The sequence below is a fragment of the Diceros bicornis genome, chromosome 23, assembly GCF_020826845.1.
Source record: "Diceros bicornis minor isolate mBicDic1 chromosome 23, mDicBic1.mat.cur, whole genome shotgun sequence".
In the NCBI taxonomy this organism is placed as follows: Eukaryota; Metazoa; Chordata; class Mammalia; order Perissodactyla; family Rhinocerotidae; genus Diceros; species Diceros bicornis.
Window position 1 is genome coordinate 19,554,402 of NC_080762.1, and position 19,501 is coordinate 19,573,902.

At 37.2% G+C, this 19,501-nt stretch overlaps 1 pseudogene; it reads right to left on the minus strand.

Annotated features, from left to right (window-relative positions):
• Positions 1-431: 431 nt before the first annotated feature.
• LOC131420430 (amine sulfotransferase-like) lies at positions 432-18,038 on the minus strand (annotated as a pseudogene).
• Between the last annotated feature and the right edge of the window lie 1,463 nt (positions 18,039-19,501).

Here is a 19,501-nt window from a genome sequence, read left to right on the forward strand (position 1 = left end):
AACACAAACCAGGAAGCTATTAAATAAAAGGCTGATTTATTTGATTACATAAAAGTTAAAATCTTAAATATGAAAAAACACTATAAGTAGTTTTTAAAAATTGCTAAGGCTTCCATTTCAAGATAACAAATTGATCATATATCATGACCTCCACTTTTGACCAACAACTTAGGAATTACTGAAAGTAAAGTAAAAGTGATTCCATAATTACATGCAAAACAATAAGAAGAATCCTCTTTTGATCAGAAACTGAGGAATCCCTGGAAACAGAAAACAGGCTACAGATGGCAAAAGCCATAAAGACTACCATATTAATATTTATTAATCACTGAAGTTTTTCAATAATGATAGTCAAAAATTAAAGTTTATAATTAAATATATTTGTTTTCTGAAAGTGCGTTCTTAGGACATTTTGTACTGAGCCCAGAATTCTATTCTTCATTTATATCCCAGATGAACTCCAAGGGAAAATCTTTCATCTTAATTTGGAAAATCTTGTCAAACCTTTCATTCTGCTCCACAGTCATGTGATTTTTCCAGTCTCCAATTGTACCTGGGAGGAAAAACAAAGAAATTGCTTCAATGAAGTTTGGGGGACTGCAATATGCAGGGAACAATAACTTAGTGTTGGGAGAAACATTATTTTTCCCACTTTTATTTTTCTCCCCGTTAGGTTCCCAGTCACTCCTCCACATGGCTATGACTCTTCACTCTCCCACTTTATGGAAAGCAGGTAAACAAACTTATCATTGCAATTAGAGTATAATTAGATATAATTATCCCACCTTCTCAGCTGACACTTGAGAAAATTGAAAATTACTACGACTTGATCACTGTTTTGTTCCATGTTAACACTGATTATTGTATTATACAGAAGTGTCTTTAAATTCCCCAAGATCAGATATCATTGACATAATATTACTGATGAGGACATGACGCAAGATCAGATATCATTGAGCTATTATTTACTTAAGAGGATGTGGATGCTCAGAGAGATTTTTGAAAAATAGCCCAAGGTCATGCAGTTCATAATGGAAGAGCTGAAATTACTCCATCTTTATCCAATTTGGGAATGAGACTGCCTTAAACTAAACTTACAGACACAGACTTATGATGACAACAACTGAGAGAAGATGCAAGAAAAGAAACACTGATTTTTAAAAAACACTAAACTGAAAATAAACAACTGAAATGAAGTAAAATAGAACAAACTGAAAACACAAACAAAAACTTGGTGCAGGAGTGCTGGAGCCAATGCAAGTGAGGTTCAGGTAGGGACATCAAAGAGAGAAGTGTTTGTGTGTCTGCAGAATAGACAGATGGAAATATGCTTCACCTCCACAAAGAAATTTTGCTGACTCCTATTTTGCTAATTAGCCATTCCAGTGTCTCATTTTTAGGTTTGTTAAAGACATGGGAACAGAGAAAATTTTCTTTTTTCAAAGAAAAACACGTGCACGTGCAACAATACTGGCAGTTGACATGACCTTAGCACCTAAAACACAATAAGGTGAGCTGAGGCTACTGGGAAAGGGTATGTTCCCCCTCAGGTTGGTTCAGTGTTACTAGTGCTTCATATTTTTCAAAAAAAGGCCGAAAATTTTATCTAAGAGATGAAGGGAAAGAAATACTAACTTAGAGAAATATAAAGCCAGTATTTATTGCCGTTTGACATAGAGGCATATAACCCTATAATTAAGTGCAAAATACTTGTCTGTAGTTTTGTAATACATATTTTCCATGTACTAAATTAAAAAATCATAAAATATAATTAAGAAAGATAGTATAAAGTAATAAAAATATTTTAATATTCAAATTTATCAATTGTATGGAGAATTCATACATTCTAAAATCTCACTCGCCAGAGGCCAGATAAATGAGATATTACTAAAAAGTTTATGATGTGAGAGTCTAGTTTAATAAAAGATGTGTTATATTCGCTCCCAATAACCAAAGAAGGGGAAATTTGTGCTGTCATTTCTCCACTGGGGAAGATTCAGGATAAATCACAGAGATGTAAGATGGGCCAGTGACATCCAACAGACCCATCATTACCTCATCATCTTGCTGTGTCCATGTTAATGAGGAGAAAGAATCTTTAATAAAAGATGTGTTATATTCGCTCCCAATAACCAAAGAAGGGGAAATTTGTGCTGTCATTTCTCCACTGGGGAAGATTCAGGATAAATCACAGAGATGTAAGATGGGCCAGTGACATCCAACAGACCCATCATTACCTCATCATCTTGCTGTGTCCATGTTAATGAGGAGAAAGAATCTAACATTGAATAAACATTTATTTTGTGGCAGGCACTGTGTTAGGCATTGGAAGATTCTCATGGGGCCGTATAAAGACCTTGTGATTTTAGGTTACTAATCAGATATCTTCAGGGTCCCAGTAATGTAGTCTCATGCAGAGCGCCAAGCAGAAATCATAGAAAATCAACTCTGTAGAGAAGGGAAAAGGGCCATGATGGCTCCATTTTTGGATACTCTGGCAAGAAGTCCAGAGGCTACACTTTGGTCCATTTGCACCACAGTCCAAGATAACCATTTACTGCTGAACTTCACCTTTGCGAAGGAAAGGGCCTTCTTTTCTTTTGCCCTCAGGTTGGCTGTTTAGTATACTTTCATAATTTGCTAGCGGGTCATACTTCATGTTCTGAAATGTGGCCTGTCTCACAACAGCATCCAGGACCTCCTCATTCAGTTCCTTCCCCAGAAATCTGCAGACTTTCAACACAGAATTTATGAGATCCTGAAATAGAGTATAAAAATTATGCAAATTATGAGAAAGAACTTATACAAATGTCACAGGTATATATCATTATGAGAGTGAAAAATGTGGGTGCTTAGGCTGGTTGTAAATTTGGAGTTGGACAATGAGAAATGACTTTCTTATTCCTTCTTAATAAATTAATCTTTCATTTGTCTGCTGTTTTACTGTCGTCTGGGTTCATTTTAGGAGCATTCATATTTCATTTTATCTGCATTAACTCAGCAAATATTTTGGGAGTAGCTACTAAATATCAGACATTGCCCTGGGTGATGGTGCAACAGAAAAGAGGGGTGACAATGGAATCAGTGTTGGGAGCTGAGTAAGGACCTATGGGGAGAGAGTAATTGTGTAACAGAATTCACAGAAAGTTTCAAGAAAGGAGAAAAATTTGTTCTTGTCTCTTAGGAAAAACAGGAATTTTCCAGATAGACAAAGCTGGAGATATATAGTCTGGAAAAAAGAAGCAGTATATGCAATACTATAGTTGCATGGAATGTGTGAGATATCATGTCACTGAAAAGTTAGAAAGTGAGTATCCCTGGAGCTTGATGGGAACAGGCCTGGGATGAGAAAACCGGGAGAAGTGGCTGGAGGTACCGGATGGGGCCATATTGTGAGGAGGGTTGCAAATCAGCCAGATACTTGAACTTTTCTTTGGTAGGTGATGTGGACTCAACAAGGGAGTCTAGGCTTAGTGCCCAGCCTATTCCAGGAATGATTCTGATTGATCAACAATCTCTTGTGGTACAAGATGCAATTTTGGCATTGAAACAGAAAGAGGAAGTCAAATAGAAGCTTCTAAGATCGATTTTCCTCCTGGAGAAAAGGTGGCAACAGAGCAAGGAAAAAAGCTCTTTTTGTCCCAGTTTCCTGTCTTTCTGCTTTAGATGGTATCACATGAGGACATGAATTTGGAGTGGTGACAACCATTTTGCAACTATGAGGGGCTGCATCATTGCCACACCAAATATGATGAAAAGGAAAGATAAAAAATGCTTGGGACATTCACGACATCCTTGAGTTTCCAGCCTCAGGATAGCCTACCTCTGGATTTCCGTCAATAAACAACAGATGTTCTTATGTTTTAAGCCACTTATAGTTGACTGTTGCTGGGAGCTGGATTCTTCCTGATGATATACAGATATTTTCATTTAATTTATCATGCAATGCTTTACTGAACACAATGCAGACAAGATTAAAGTTCACAAGAAATACATCACAGTATGATGAACATAAAAGCTAGAATATTAGAAGGATGAATAATTCAGAAAATAGAATTAATAATCCATGAGAGACCAATAGCCTAGTTCAAAAGAATCAAACATATGCAGGCCCACTTATACACACAGAAAATCTCTCATACACATACGATTTTTTCTTAAGAAATTTTGTCATTAATTCTAAATAAAAACATGATACACAAAATACAGAAGTGATACAGGAAATAAATCTCATGCTACACTTAATCTTGTATCTCAAATTTGATATTGTTCTTTCGGTTCTGGACACAAAAATTTCAATAGGCCAGGCTGGGTTACAGTTTAGGTTAAATCACAAATGTAATCTCATCTCACCTTCTTCATGTCCTCATACATCATGAAGTGAATATTGAAGTGGCTTCTGTGCTCATACCAACTTTTGATATGGTCAAACCAAAGACTTCCTGTCACTGTGGAAAGAACAGATAAGTAATTGGGCAAATATATGGAACACATTGCAATATAAGCTATAGTCTTCTGATGGGATACAGGAATCTTTAGTAAGAAAAGAAGGAAAAGGAAGTCAGTTTCTAGATTCAAGATGTTCCCCATCACAGGGTTCTGGGAGAATCCACCAGGAAACAATTGTATGAATTCAAGGAGAAATCCGTCTCTTACTAGTGTATTTTGTATAAACAGAAAAGCAGCTTAAAGTAGGGTTAGGAAGAACCAAAAATGAACAATCAGAGGAAAAAATCCTCTCCTTCTGGCTCCTACCATTATCCCCAAAACACACATAAAGTTATTTCCTCACTCCATGGGACCGCTGTAGGCTCCCTGATGAGTCACTTCAGCTCTGCACAGTGGATTAGAGCCTAAGTAGGGTTCTCCCATGTGAGATCATCATCTATCTCAGCAGGCCTTTCTCCTCCTCAACCAGCTACATTGGCTTCTCAGAAAAGAATGTGGAAGAGAATTTTATCAAATAGGAGCTTATGGGAGGTGCCACATGTGATATGCCGGACCAAAGCACCAAATGTATTGTAATCTAAACTGAGGTCCCTTCTCAGCCATACTACAACAGAAACATCTGGGCTAGTGAAACACTAATCTGTTCCCACTCCTTTCATGGTTATATCTAAATCTTCCCTGGTAATAGGAATTTGTAATCTAAACATATCTTGAGAGTGGGTGCAAGTGAGCAGAATTTGTATGAATGGCAGGACCTGGTCATCCAAGACAATCCTACCAACTGACTTGATATACTGACCACTGACCCCCATTCGCCTCTATTTCATGATCCTCTTTTCCCTCTGCCAAATTCACTAAGCTTAAAACTCATCATGGACAGCAAACTTATTGCTTGGTTTATAAGTTCAGTTACCTTTTCCTTCTAGAAATAGTTCCATGAATTCCTCAATTGTAGTTGTAGCTTCATTTTCTGCCCACTTGTGTGAAAAATGAAAATATAAGCACATAGCATCCTTAGGGTTTCTGTATATGTAAATGACCTGCAAAGAAAGAAAGGAGTCATTGTTTCTGAGGCTTTCATTCTGTCATATTTTCACCCGAATAGATTTCAATTGGGTGAGGCCCGTTATTTTGAGCTTTCACAATTTCCTAACCATGTCATGTCCATGCTCATCCTTCTCCTTTGAATTTCAGGTTTTCCCCTTTTCTGCAATGCCTCTCTTTTCTTGTTCGGTCTAGTGAATATCAAGTACTCTTCAAGATACAGCTCAGAAGTTACCTCTTCTTAACTCCCACAGGCAGAGAGAGCAACTTTATTCTCTTGCCCCTACACAAACTAGCAACACGTGAAAATGCTTCATAAACTATAAAATTATATGAGAATGAGAATAACTTACTAAAACATTTTCAAATCATATTATAAAATTTAGAATGTATTTCTCTCATCCTTCAATGTACATTTTACATATTCCTTATCTTTATATCCTCACGGAGTAAAGCACAGCTGCTTTTGCACACAGAAGTTACTTCTTAAACAGTTTCTACATTGAAGGAAGAGAGGATTCATTTTAAAAATTGCTTAGTGTAACCAACCAGAAGAAATAGTTTCACAGTAACAATGAAGCAACCCAATCATATTGGAATACAAAATAGCATCAATATCTGTTCCAACCCACGTCTAAGTGGCTCATTCAGTGTCTGTACAGAATATTCAGGGGCTCTGAATAAAACCCAAGTCCTGCATCTTCATTGTGAAATGACATGTCTATCTTTTGTTGCTTCTCTTGTGAAACATCCAAGTTAGGTACAGGGAAGCTTTCATCCATATAACACCTCCCTGCACACTGCCTGGAGCCAACCTTTAATGCTGGAAGGTGAGTTGATGGATGCTGGGTGTATCTGAGGCTCGCCTCATCTCTGAGTGCCCCCCACTTCACTGGAAAGAGAGTCCTTCAGCCATGGGACTCAGTTGATAGCAACAAAGCAGGGGACAGTATCAAACAAATTATCCACAATGGTTGATGCTTCTGTAAATAAATGAATGATCCTCCTGGACATGAAGGAAAGGAGTCCCTTTCATTCCCTTGCTGTGATTCCCTTTGTGTCTCTAGCTTTGGGTTTGAGAAAATGGCTTTTTGTCATACATCCATTTGCTTATATAAAAGTGACAGTGGTATCACGGAGTAACTTATGCCACATGTCTGGGTCCTGCCCCTCTAAGGTAGACAATGACACAAGTTGTTAACATAGGGAAACTAGGAAGGGGAGAGGTTTGAGGGAAAAAATCAAAAGTTCCATTTGGATATTTTAAATTTGAGATTTCTATTAGACATAGAACAGGAGATATCAAATAGATACTTAAGTCACTCCAGAATTAAGGGAAGAAGTCAACTACATAGAGATTGTATTTAAATTTATGTGACTGGGTAATATTACCTGGGGATTAACTCCAGAGGGAGAAGAGAAGACCAGGCCAAATACCTGGGAATCATCATTACTCGGAGGCTGGACAGAGAAGGAGAAGCCAGGAAGGAAGAAACAGCAGTGTCTCAGTATGCTGTTGCATAAGTTAGAGAAAACCCCAAATAACATTTCCTGAATAACAAAGGTATTGATTTTTCTCACAAACCATGAAGGCCCAAGATTAGAATGGAACAGGTTAGGTTAACTCATCATCTCAGTGTTGTCATCAAGGCCTTGTAATCTTCCCACTTTTCTACTCTGACATGCTAACCCTCCTCCATGTCCCAGATGGCTACCACTTTTGTTTCCCCAGGGTCTCTTTAAAAGAGGGAAGAAAACTTTTCCCAGAAGACGCTCAATAAAGTTCTTGTCTTGTGTCATTGGCCAACAGTATATCACTTACGTATGCCCAAATCAATCACTGCCACAAGACTGGGACCAACATGATTGCCTTAGACCAGCCCAATGATACCCCCTTACCCGGGGATTAAACCATCTGGCCTGAAAGCACATAGAGGAGAGATTTGCAAACAAAATGAGAGTTATGTTAACGTGAAAGAAGAGGAGAAGGAATGGTTGTTGGATAGGCAACCAAGAATATCTGCTGTTAAGTGTCCCTTGAGGTAGACTGAACACCAATGATATGGTGTCAGGTAGGAAAAGAATATGTTTAAAGAAGGAGAAAGTGATGAACTACGTCAGATGACACTGATAGGCTGAGTAAGATGATAGAGAAAAGATCTCTTAATTTATAAAATTGTGAGAAATAAGTGACATTGTTATTGAGGCTTCAATGAAAGAGTTGAGGCAGAAGCTCAATATTTTAAGAAGTTTAGGTCAAAAGGTGTACAGAAAGGCAGAAGCTGAAAAAACTGAATTGGAGCAAGGGGAGTTCTATTTTAAAGATGTGCAACATGAAAACATGATTATGGGCCAAAGAGAATGATCCAGTAAAGAAGAGGAAACTGGTGATGAATGAAACAAAGAAATAATTGCTCAAGCAATATATTTGAGTATAGAAAAAAGTTCCTCAACAGTGGCATAATTGACATTTTGGACCAGATAATTCTTTGTTGTGAGGGGTTGCCCTGTGCATTGTAGGGTATTTAACACATCCCTGTCCTCAACCCACTAACTGCCAGTAGCACCACCACCACACTAGCCAAAAATGCCTCTAGACAGTTCCAAATACCCTTTGGGGAACAAAATCATTCCCATTTGAGAATCACTGGGGTAGATGAAAAGGGATCCTAAGTATAAGTGGAAGGGCTGATCTTTCAAAAGAGCAGAGACACTCCACACATTGCACTTTTTCCTCTTAAGGAGGGAAGGCAGTGAGTGGACACCAGTAAGAGTAGATTTTCTGGTTTGGAGGTCATGTACTGGCGGTGGTGGATAGGTAGAGCAAATGTTTTCAGGTTTGTTAAGAGAAAAGAAAGTATCAAATAGTCATTTTGGAGAGTAAGAAAACAAAAAAATTAGAGAAGTAGAATTTGAGAATTGTGGCCATAAATTTAAAAACCAGGCACTACTTTTAATTGTTTGGTGTTTTTTTCCCCAATCACTATCAGATTCTTGAACATAGGTAGGGATACATAATGATTGTGTTTAACCAGAATTAGGGTTTGCTGGCTGATTATAGTAGAGATGAACAGAGCAAGAGAATTTAGATAAAAGGGATTATAGTGCCAAAATATGGAGTCTATGGTGGATAATGAGAAAACTGGGGATAGGTGAGGGTAATGAGAGAGAGTGAAGAAGTGTAGGGTGAGGGGGCTGGAGATCTGAATGATTCTGACACATCACTGAAATGGAAACACCAGAAAAGGACTAGGAAGAATAGGAGGCAGCAGTCAGATAAAAATATGCTTGAAGTCACAATTTAAGTTAGGACAATGACTGGTGATTTCATTATTCATTCATTCAAACTACTAACTGCCAGGCACTGTTGTAAGCACTGCGAATACAGCAGTGAATGAACCTCTGCCTCTCTCATGGGTTTTACGTTCTGGTCAGAAAGATAGAAAATGAATAAACAAATAAATGTATATTACATCAGTGGGCAAAAATTGCTATAAATAAAAGCAAGCTTATAACAAGTGGGTTATAGAAGAGTGTGGCTGAGGTCGGTGGAGGAGGTCACTGGAGTTGAAGAAGTCAACGCTAACAGGCCAGCAGGGGAAGGACCAGGGGAAGGCGAGCGCCGAGCCTGAGGTGTAAACATAAATGAGGCCAATCCTGCACTTGCTGGGTCCTGAGAGTAGGTGCCTCGTTCAAGTGTGTGCCTGGGTGCCTTGTTTGCCTCACCCTTGTTGGCCCTGCTAGAGGACCATTCACATGAACTTGAAATAATCTCATGAGTGACAGGAGTTGAGGAAGAAATGAAGGTACTGAGCCAAGAGCTGACATTATCAATGAATGGAGGTGATTGATGCAGGGAGGGATGGGAGAGAGGGAGAGAGAATCACTCTGTAGAGAACAGTGATTTGGTCTGCAATTCCTTTGGATTTCAAAAGTACTAGGCACTTTGAGGGAGAAAGTGGATAAAATAGGTTGGAAGTGTCAAAAAGAAGCAGCGAGGGCACTAGGAGTTAAGAAGGTAAGGAATCGCCCGTAGCTGAATTGGTAATAGAGGTAATTAAAGAATATAAGTATTAAAGAGCATATATATTATATATGACATATAATGTATGTTCTATTATAATATACACTCTTATGTAGATTAAATACACATATATACACTCTTTTATTTTTTAATTTGCTGTATTACTTATATAATCAGCAAAAAAGACAAGGTGAAAAATAAAATTCAAACATTATAAAATAAGAATTCAAATGGCTATCAAACATTTAAGTATGTAAAATACCACATTTGCTAACAGCTGGATGAATGTAGTAGCAATGTAATGAGATAAAATGAAATAATGAAAAAAGCAGTTACCCTTCAGCAGTCAAAGTCTTTCTATTTCCTACTTTGGCTTTTTTGTTCTTCAGTCCTCTTGGAACCAAGTAGTGTGGGAGGTGAGTAGAGAATAGATGAGATGGTCTTGCACTAAAGTCTATGTTTTAAAAAGTGTACTCAAGAAAGGGCACAGGATCAACTGTTTCCAGATTTTCAGTTCTTTTGCCATGTTCTTCAAAATAAATCAAGCTCAACAGCTGCTGAGACCAGATGGTTCCTGTAAAAGAAAAAAATTTGTTTTCAACAATACAGAAATTTCTCACACATGTAGATGGATATGCCATCAGTTTTTAAATCATGGAAAGTTTGTTATTGTGCTAAGTATAATGATAATTTCATCTGGATGGATTTTTTTTTATTTAAAGTGCAGTATTGGTAAAAAACAATGAATATTGCTTTCATTTTCCTTTTAAGGAGAAGGTCCATTTGAAACACCATGGGCATTTGTCTCTCAAGTTTATTCTTGCCTCCTTCTCTGTGCTTTCTTCTGCTTCATATATGGTACCTTTCAATTATCCTCTATGCCTACTTCTACATTTTCTTCCTCAGCCCCACTCCTAGAGCATTAGCTAGTATAAGCACAGAAAAACAGAACTCCATTGAGGAAGTAACTTTTAATCTTTCCCACTTTCTCCATGTTTTCTCTCTTTGACTATGATCTCTACTTAAGGAAATGGTGTTGATTACAAATACCTATATGTGACACCTACATACAGACAGAAATGGGAAGATGACATCTAAAGTGGGACCTTTGACTTTTAGTGGGATGTGAGAAATTCTTATGATGACTATTTCAGTTAATTTTAATTAGAGTGGACATTTGTGACCAAATGTGGAGCTGAAATTGCCTGCTTTAGTTTCCTTACACTTCTTTTCCTTACTTTTTATATGGGACTCTTAAGACATAAACATATTCACTATAAAGGTTGTGCTTCTAACATTTCCATTCCAATGCTTTAAAAATACTTAACTCACCAAAACATCAGAAATCCCAGTGGGGATACTAATCAGAATTCTGAAACGAGAAATCTTACTAGCCCGTCACCAATTCTGATCCTAGGCTTCCTTCCCAAAGACCATCCAATCACCCATGCTGAGCAGCTGCACATGGTGAGTAAGATCATTGTTGGGCATACATTCCTTGCTGGCAGGTGCAGGTGGTGTGTGCCTTATCCAGTCCTCTCAGTGCCTTAATATTGGTGGTTATAGTTTTCCAGTGTTGCCCAAGGAAGACTATGACGGCATGTGCCTACATAGTATCATAGCTGGAGCGAAAACTCAGTGAAAACTCATTGTTATGAAGCTCTAAAGGGGTTTCTTACATCCTTCCTTCCCCAGATAACAGATACTACTTCTGCAGGAGGAATCGCAGTTTCATGGGCGCTGAGGGGTTACCAGTCATGCCCTGAGGGGGCCACAGGTCTGCAGAGATTCGAGAATAGGAGGACTGGAAGAATGTGTCCCCCAGGCAAAATGGGCTGCATCTTCTTCTCCCCCTCATCCTCCTCCTTCCTCTTCTGTTTCTCTTCCTCCTTTCCTCCTTTCCCTCCCCCATCCCCTCTTGCCCTTCTCTTTCTTTTCTTTTTTTCTTTTTTTTTTTTTTTTTTGCCCTTTGTGGATGTCAGGTGTTAGTGGAAAGTGGTATTAATTATTCTCTTCAGTTCATGCCATATTAACATCACTGATTTATTCCAGACCCTCCTTTATCTGTTTATTCCTTTTATTTTCATTTCCTACCTCCTTTCTTACCCCTGCGGCACCATAGGCAACCAGTCTTTGGGATTTAAAGTGCATCCATTTGTTTGAATGTATTCTTTTGAAATATATATTATTGTTTCCTTGTATTTTCAATCGATGTCAATGTGCATCATTTCTTAATTTTTTCACTATGCACTATGGTTTTAAGTTCCATTTATGTGTACCTCTGATCCATTGCTCCTTATATCTGCTGCCTATTATTCATGGTGTGCATCCCTGGATTGACTTACCCACTTTCTCACTGATGGACACCCCTCCACAAACCACACTGCAATGAACATCCTCACTCATGTTTCCTATGGACCTGTATGGGATTTTGTTTAGGATAAATATTTAAAAGAGGAATTGCTTGGTATGTCTGTACCTTATTTGTCCCGGTAGTGCCAGATTGCTCTCCAGAGAATGGCTGCTTCAATCTAGTCTCCCATTGGCAATATGCTAATGAATACAGATCTCGCTCCACTCCTCGCCAGCATTCAGCATTACTCACCTTTCTAATTTTTGTCAGTCTCATAGATGTAAAGTAAGATCTTATTGTTTACCAAGTTTGCATTTCTTTCTTTATATGGTAGAGGGTGATTTTCTTCTGCAAATTCTCAGTTTCTTTGGCCATTTTTATACTCAGATTGCTTGATTTGTAGTCCTTATACATTCTAGATATTAATCTTCTTTTTATTTTAGACATTGTAAACATTTTCTCTCATTCTGTCACCTACTAAATTTTCCCATGGAATTTTTTGTTAAGCACAATCCCAAATCCTTAATTTTGATGTAATTGAAATTATCAAATGTTTTACCTAAATTTTCAACTTCGAACATTTGTTTAAGAAGCTCTTCCCCACTCCTAGGTCGCAATGATTTTTCTCCTGCATTTTTTCTAATAGCTAGTTTTAACTTTGATATTAATGTCTTCAGTACAAGTAGAGTTTATTCTTGTATGCAGTGCTAGGGATCCAGTTGTGTTTTCTCCATATAGTGTGCCAGTTTTCCCAAAACTAAAGAACCCAACTTTTCCCCACTAATAGGTGAACCATGCTTAAATTTATATTGCATTCTCTTATACATACAGGCTTTTTTCCCAGGTCTTTCTTGTTCCTGTGGCTTATTTGTTCTTGTGTGACTACTATACTGTTTTTCCTAACGATGGCCTTATAAACAAATTAAACAGGTAAATATGTGGTATATTATAAGGTGATAAATGTTGTATTCATATAAGAAAATAAAGCAGCAAAAAGATTGCAAGTTTTTTGAGTGGGGCTGCATTTTTAAATATGACCAACCAGAATGGCTTCACTGAGAATGTAATATTTCAATAGGGACCCAAAAGAGGGGAGAAAGTAATCTATGCAGAAATCTGAGGGAATCCAAATTGGAAATGATAATGTAAAACTGTCTCTTTGACAAATGACATGATTTATATATAGAAAACCCTAAAGGCTCCACCGAAAAACTGTTAGAACTAATAAATGAATTCAGTAAAGTTGCAGAATACAAAATCAACATACAAAAATAAGTTGCATTTCTATATACTAACAATCAACTATCAGAAAGAGAAATTAGGAAAAAAATCCCATTTATGAAAGCAATCAAAAAGAATGAATTTAACTAAGGAGGTGAAAAACCTGTACATTGAAAACTATAAGACAGTGATATAAGAAATTGAAGAAGACACAAATAAAATGAAAGACATTCCATGTTCATGGATTGGAAGATTTCATACTGTTAAAATACTACACAAAGCAATCCACAGAGTCAATGCAATCATTATCAAAATTCCAATGGTATTTTTCACAGAAATAGAACAAACAATCCTAAATTTTGTATGGAACCATAAAGGACCTGAATAGCCAAAAATATCTTGAGAAAGAACAAAGCTGGAGGTATTGTACTTCTTGGTTTAAAATTATATCACAAAATTATAGGAACCAAAACAGTGCAATATTGGCATAAAAACAGACACATAGATCAATGGAACAGAATAGAGAGCTGAGAAATAAACTCATGCATACACGTTCAATTAATTTACAAAAGAGGAGCTGAGAAATACAATGAAGAAAGGATAGTCTCTTCGATAAATGGTGTTGGAAAACTGGAAAGCCACTTGCAAAAGAATAAAACTGGACCACTATCTTATGCTATACACAAAAATCAACTCAAAATGGATTAAAGACGTGAATGTAAGACCTGAAACCATAAAACTTGTAGAATAAAATATAGGCAGTGAGCTCCTTGGCATTGGTTTTTGAAAATGATATTTTTCTATATGACACCAAAAGAAAGGGTAACAAAAGCAAAAATAAACAATTGGGACTAAATGAAACTAAAAAGCTTCTATACAATAAAGGAAATTATCAACAAAATGAAAAGGCAACCTACAGAATGGGAGAAAATATTTGCAAGTCATATATCAGAAAAGGGGTTAATATATAAAGAACTCATACAACTCAGTAGCATGGAAACAAACAATACAATTAAAAATGGGCAGAGATGTGAATAGATATTCTTTCAAGAAAGATATACAAATGGCCAAAGGGTACATGGAAAGGTGCTTGGCATCACTAATGACCAGGAAGATGCAAATCAAAACCACTGTAACATTTCATCCCACATCTGTCAGAATGGCTGCCATCAAAAAGACAAGAGATAACAAGTGTTGACAAGGATGTGGAGAAAAGGCCTTGTGCACTGTTGGTGGCAATGTAAATTGATACAGCCACTATGAAAAAGACTATGAGGGTTCCTCAAAACATTAAAAATAGAACTACCATATGATCCAGCAATTACACTTCCAGGGTACATATCTGAAGGAAACAAAAACACTGACTCGAAAAGATATATGCACCTCTATATCCACTGCAGCATTATTTACAATAGCCAAGAGAGGAAACCACCCGAAACATCCATTGATGGGTGAATGGATAAAAAAATGTAGTATATATATTACACCATGGACTATAATTCAGCCATAAAAAAGAATGAAATCCTGCCAATTACGACAACATGGATGGAACTCAACGGCATTGTGCTAAGTGAAATAAGTCAAACAGAGAAAGACAAATACTGTATGATCTCACTTTTATGTGGAATCTAAGAAAAAATAAAACTCCTAGAAAAAAAGAACAGATTGGTGATTGCCAAAGACAGAGGGTGGAGATGGGGAAACGGGTGAGGATAGTCAAAAGGTACAAACTTCCAGTTATAAGATTAATAAGTCATGAGGATGTGATGTAGAGCATGGTGACTATAGTTAACAACACTCTGTTGTATACTTGAAAGTTGCTAAGAGAGTAAATCTTAAAAGTTCTCGGGAAAAAAATAATTTGTAACTACGTGCAGTGATGGATGTTAACTAAACTTGTGGTAATATTCTGCAATATATATATATATATCAAACCATTATGTTGTACACTTTAAACAAATGCACTGCCATATGTCAATTATATCTCAATAAAACTGGGAAATTTTTTTTAAAAAAAACCTTACTGATATATATAACATAAATATGAAGTTTAAAATCTGTCGGATCCATATCCTCGTCCACTCCCCGTACAGAAATACTGCTAACAGTATGTAAGTATACTTGAAAAATTTTCTTATACCAAAGGGGTTCTAAACATGAGACCCCAAATATGCCACTTTGGCATATTGATTATTTTGAGCTGAAGGCACTCGAGAAATAGCGGGTACAGGAAGGACTCGGTGACCTCTCCCTTTTACCTAAAAGCAGGTCATAAAATGTCCCATGAGAAAAGTACCAGTACCTGTACCAGGAAGAAAAGAACATTCTTATCAGCAGAGAATGAGAGTCAACCCCAAAGTAGATCTGTACAACAAACCTACTAAAATAACACTTATCTTCCACTAGTTTCCCCATTTATTTCCTACTCACTGTCCCACGATTTACTCCCCCTTAGGCAAGCCCTTTTGTCTGGTCACATGCCCACATTTTTATCCTTCATTGTGTAAAAAGTATGTAAGCTTTTAGGTCTAACAGCTTCTCTGGGTCTTCATTTTCCTTCCGAAGACTCCCATGTACAAGTAAAAATGTTAAATAAATGTGTATGCTTTTCTTCTGTTAATCTGTCTTACATCAGTTTCTTAGGCCATCCACAGAACCTGAGAGGGTAAAAGGAAGTTCTTCCTCCCTTACAATAAACACTAATAGGTATCTGTCCATTCATATATCATTTTTCTACACTCAAACACATTATATAGTTTGTGTTACTTTTCTTTCTCTGTTTCTGTCTCTGTCTTCCTCTCTTCTCTCTCCCTTAAAAACATATGGCATTATACAATAGCTATTTTCCTACAATTTGCTTTTTTAACTTAACCAATTCATTATGAGTATTTTTCCATGACAGTATGTGTCCGTATATATATGTACAGGCATATATATATGTACATACTCACATATATATGCCTTAGTCCACTCAGGGGGCTATAAGAAAATACCACAGCCTTGGAAGCTTATAAACAACAGAAGTCTATTTCACAGTACTGGAGGCTGGAAGCCCAAGAGCTCGGTGTCAGAAGATTCAGTGTCTGGTGAGAGCTGCCCTCCTGGTTCATAGCCAGAGCCTCCCCGCTGTGTCCTCACATGGTATGAGGAGCTAGAGATCTCTCTGGAGCCTCTTTTTTAAGAGCACTAATCCCTTTTCTGAAGGTTCTATTCTCATGAGCTAATCACCTCCCAAAGGCCCTACCTCCTAATATCATCACCTTTGGGGGTTAGGATTTCAACATATGAATTTTGGGGAGACATAAACATTCAGACCATAGCAATATATATCAATGTATATATAACATATATTGTATTCTCTCTTGTCTCTATGAATCGAATAATATAGTAACTGGAACCTACTCTCAAGGCTTCTCTCTGCATCTCTTGATAGCCATTAAGGTAACTTAATGTTTTAGAGGGACCTTCCTGGATACCACAGGCCAACTGTACATCCCACACCCCTCACAGATCCACAAGAGACTAACCTGAATGTAAAGATGTTCCCCGTGTCATGTTGACTGCTCAGCTACACCAGGACACTCTCAACATTTAAGTAATTGGGAGACACACTTACATTCAAATGGAATTGAAAGGTTTTCCTCAAAAAAAAGTCCCTACTACTGACCCATCAAGTGCTGGCTTGGCTTTAATCTAGGAAGGGTTACAGGAGGAGCACACAGGACTTTTAGGGTTCCCTTAGAGCTGCAGTGCACACTGCGGGGTCCAGCAGACTCAGCTGGAATAAAAAAATATTGTTAAAGTACTCAGACCCTTCATTCTCCTTCTGTGAACCCCTGTAATTTATAATTGTACCCTGTTCTTTTTTTGAGAAGCTAAGAAAACTTTCAACGAGCAAGACTATTTTCTATTAAGAATTTATGTTTTACGTATATTCAAAGACTATCTAAAATATCTCTGATCTTACAAATGCTGATTGGTTTCTATGGTTTTGATACCGTATTATTTAAAAGCTGAAAGAGTCACTGTTTGATCATCCAATCTGAGGCAATAAGGAAACCGTAGTATTGGAAATGGGCTTAGTGTGGGGAGCTATCAAACAGAATGGATGAATGGGGAATGAGAAGGGGCAAAAGAGTCCTCAGAATACAGTACATGAAATAAAACTGAGCTGCCTGAGAGGAACAAACAGAATAGAAAATGAAATAAAAATTGGGCCTTAGTCATATGGGGTCATCAGCAGGAAAAGGGCAGGCACAGGTGGGGGATGAAGGTACCAGGCCCTGAGGCAGAACCTTGGGAGAGAAGTGAGAAAAGGGGCAGCCCTTTAAGGTCTTCCCCATGCACTGCTTAGAATTTTACTTTAATGGGACCAGACATTCTATGACCCAGAGACTAATTAAAAATATTTGGGGATTATTACTCATTCTGGAGAATAGTATAAGTTAAATTTCCTCCTTCTCATGCCCTTAGTTATTAAATAAAGCTTCAAGTATGTGTCCAAATACCTGCCTAATGGTAACTCTTCCCGCCTCCTTTCCCAGCCCACTTTAGCAATCAATGTTTGGTAGGTTGTCTTCAATTTAATGCTTCAATACTTTGTCCCTTTCGCTTGCCAAAATCAGATATAATGTTCCGCTACATTGTAAAAGACCTTATTTCACAGGGTATTAAATTCAGTTAACTTTATAATACTCAATAGATTAAGAGTATATGCCCATATATAATGCTAGCAAAAAGACTAAGTTCTCATGTTATAAAACTATTATTTATTTATTAGATTAGCTGTTGAGTACAAAACTTACCAGATTTGGGGTATGTGATTATGAAGACATCATCATCTCTGATTTCAAAATCATCTAAATTTTCTAAAAAGTCAACATCAAGTCCAACACGTTTAAAATAATATCCTTTAAATTTCAATAAATGTCTTCCTGTGTCTTCCATAATTTAGTTGCCTGCAAAAGACAGACAAAATTATTTGAAAGAAATTTAGAAGAATTTTATATCGTCTTCCCTTCCATTTATTTGCTTGCTGGCCATGTATTGAGAAAAGAAATCGATTTCCTGTTTCTCCACAAATACTGATAACCTGTTGGCTCTGAAGCAACTCTCCCAGATTCTGGATGTGTGGAGTTTGCTCCAGTGCCCAGGAACCTGCTGTTCATGGGCTGGGTCTTGCTTTTATGTGTGTGTCCTCCATTCAGGTAGGTACAGGGAAATACTTAAAAAGGAATTATTGTAATAATTTCAATAATGATTCTTTTAATCAGAAATCTGATTATGAATATACAAATTCGACTTAAATAGGCTTCAGAAACACTTGTCCATTAGACTAGGCAGATAGTCCTTCATCAGCCGGCCTTTTCTTTCCTGTAACTGAACTGTAATGACTTCGATTTTACCAGATTTATAGAAGATTTTCTTTGTAAACTTTCTGGGTGATCGTTATCAGTTTTAAATATCTTTTGATAAGTTTTTATTTAAATTTGACTTTATTTCTTGACTTGCAATTTGTTTAGATCAATTGCCAGAGTACAACTGTGAAGTAATAGACATGAATGTACCCAAGATGCCTAAGAAATTGCAGGTGAGCAATTAAATTGTACATAACGACAAAGTAAACAAAGGCAAAAAGTGAAAGCGTGAAAGAAAACATTCAAATAATAGGTTACACACAGAGAGTGCAAGCCAAGCCTTGAGAGTCATCATTTGTATATACATTTTATCTTTCATTATTATCTGTCACTAGCCACATGGAAAAATTTATTTTGATACAAAGAACTCTGAGGTTTTAGTTGATTTGGGGACTTTGTCAGAGGAATCTCAAGTTTCTTTTTTTCTTTTTCCCAGTTAGTTGGTCATAGGAATAGCTGAAACAAAAGAACAAAAGAATTTCACAATTTGAAAACAATTCCAGGAAGACTGGGCCAACTGTCATTATAAGAAAAGGGAAAACAAAGAATTTTTTAAATGTATTTTGACAGTCACACTGTAACTGGAAAACTTAGGTTTGATAGCCTCTCTTATAAAATGAGTTTTCTGAAAGGCAAAAATCAGTTGGAACCATCAACATGAATTCACAGCCAGGGAGGAGGGTAGGGGGCCACAAAGGGGAGGGTGGATGAAGAGAGAGAGGGGGGATTTTTCTGTCACTAGATTTATTTAAGGAGTCTCTTCATTGCTGTCCTCTGCTGATCAAGTGGAACAACCTAATTGCAGTTTGATCCCCAGATTTGGGCTCTAATATTAACTTCCATTAGAAAGAAGCAGTGCTACCTGAAGAGGAGCCGATTCCATGTCTTGGGATCAAAACAATAAAGATGAGCCTGTAACATATTGATATTTTCATAAAGTAAACATAATTTTAGTACTATTGTGGGTAGTGCCAAAGGAACAAAGAGAACAAA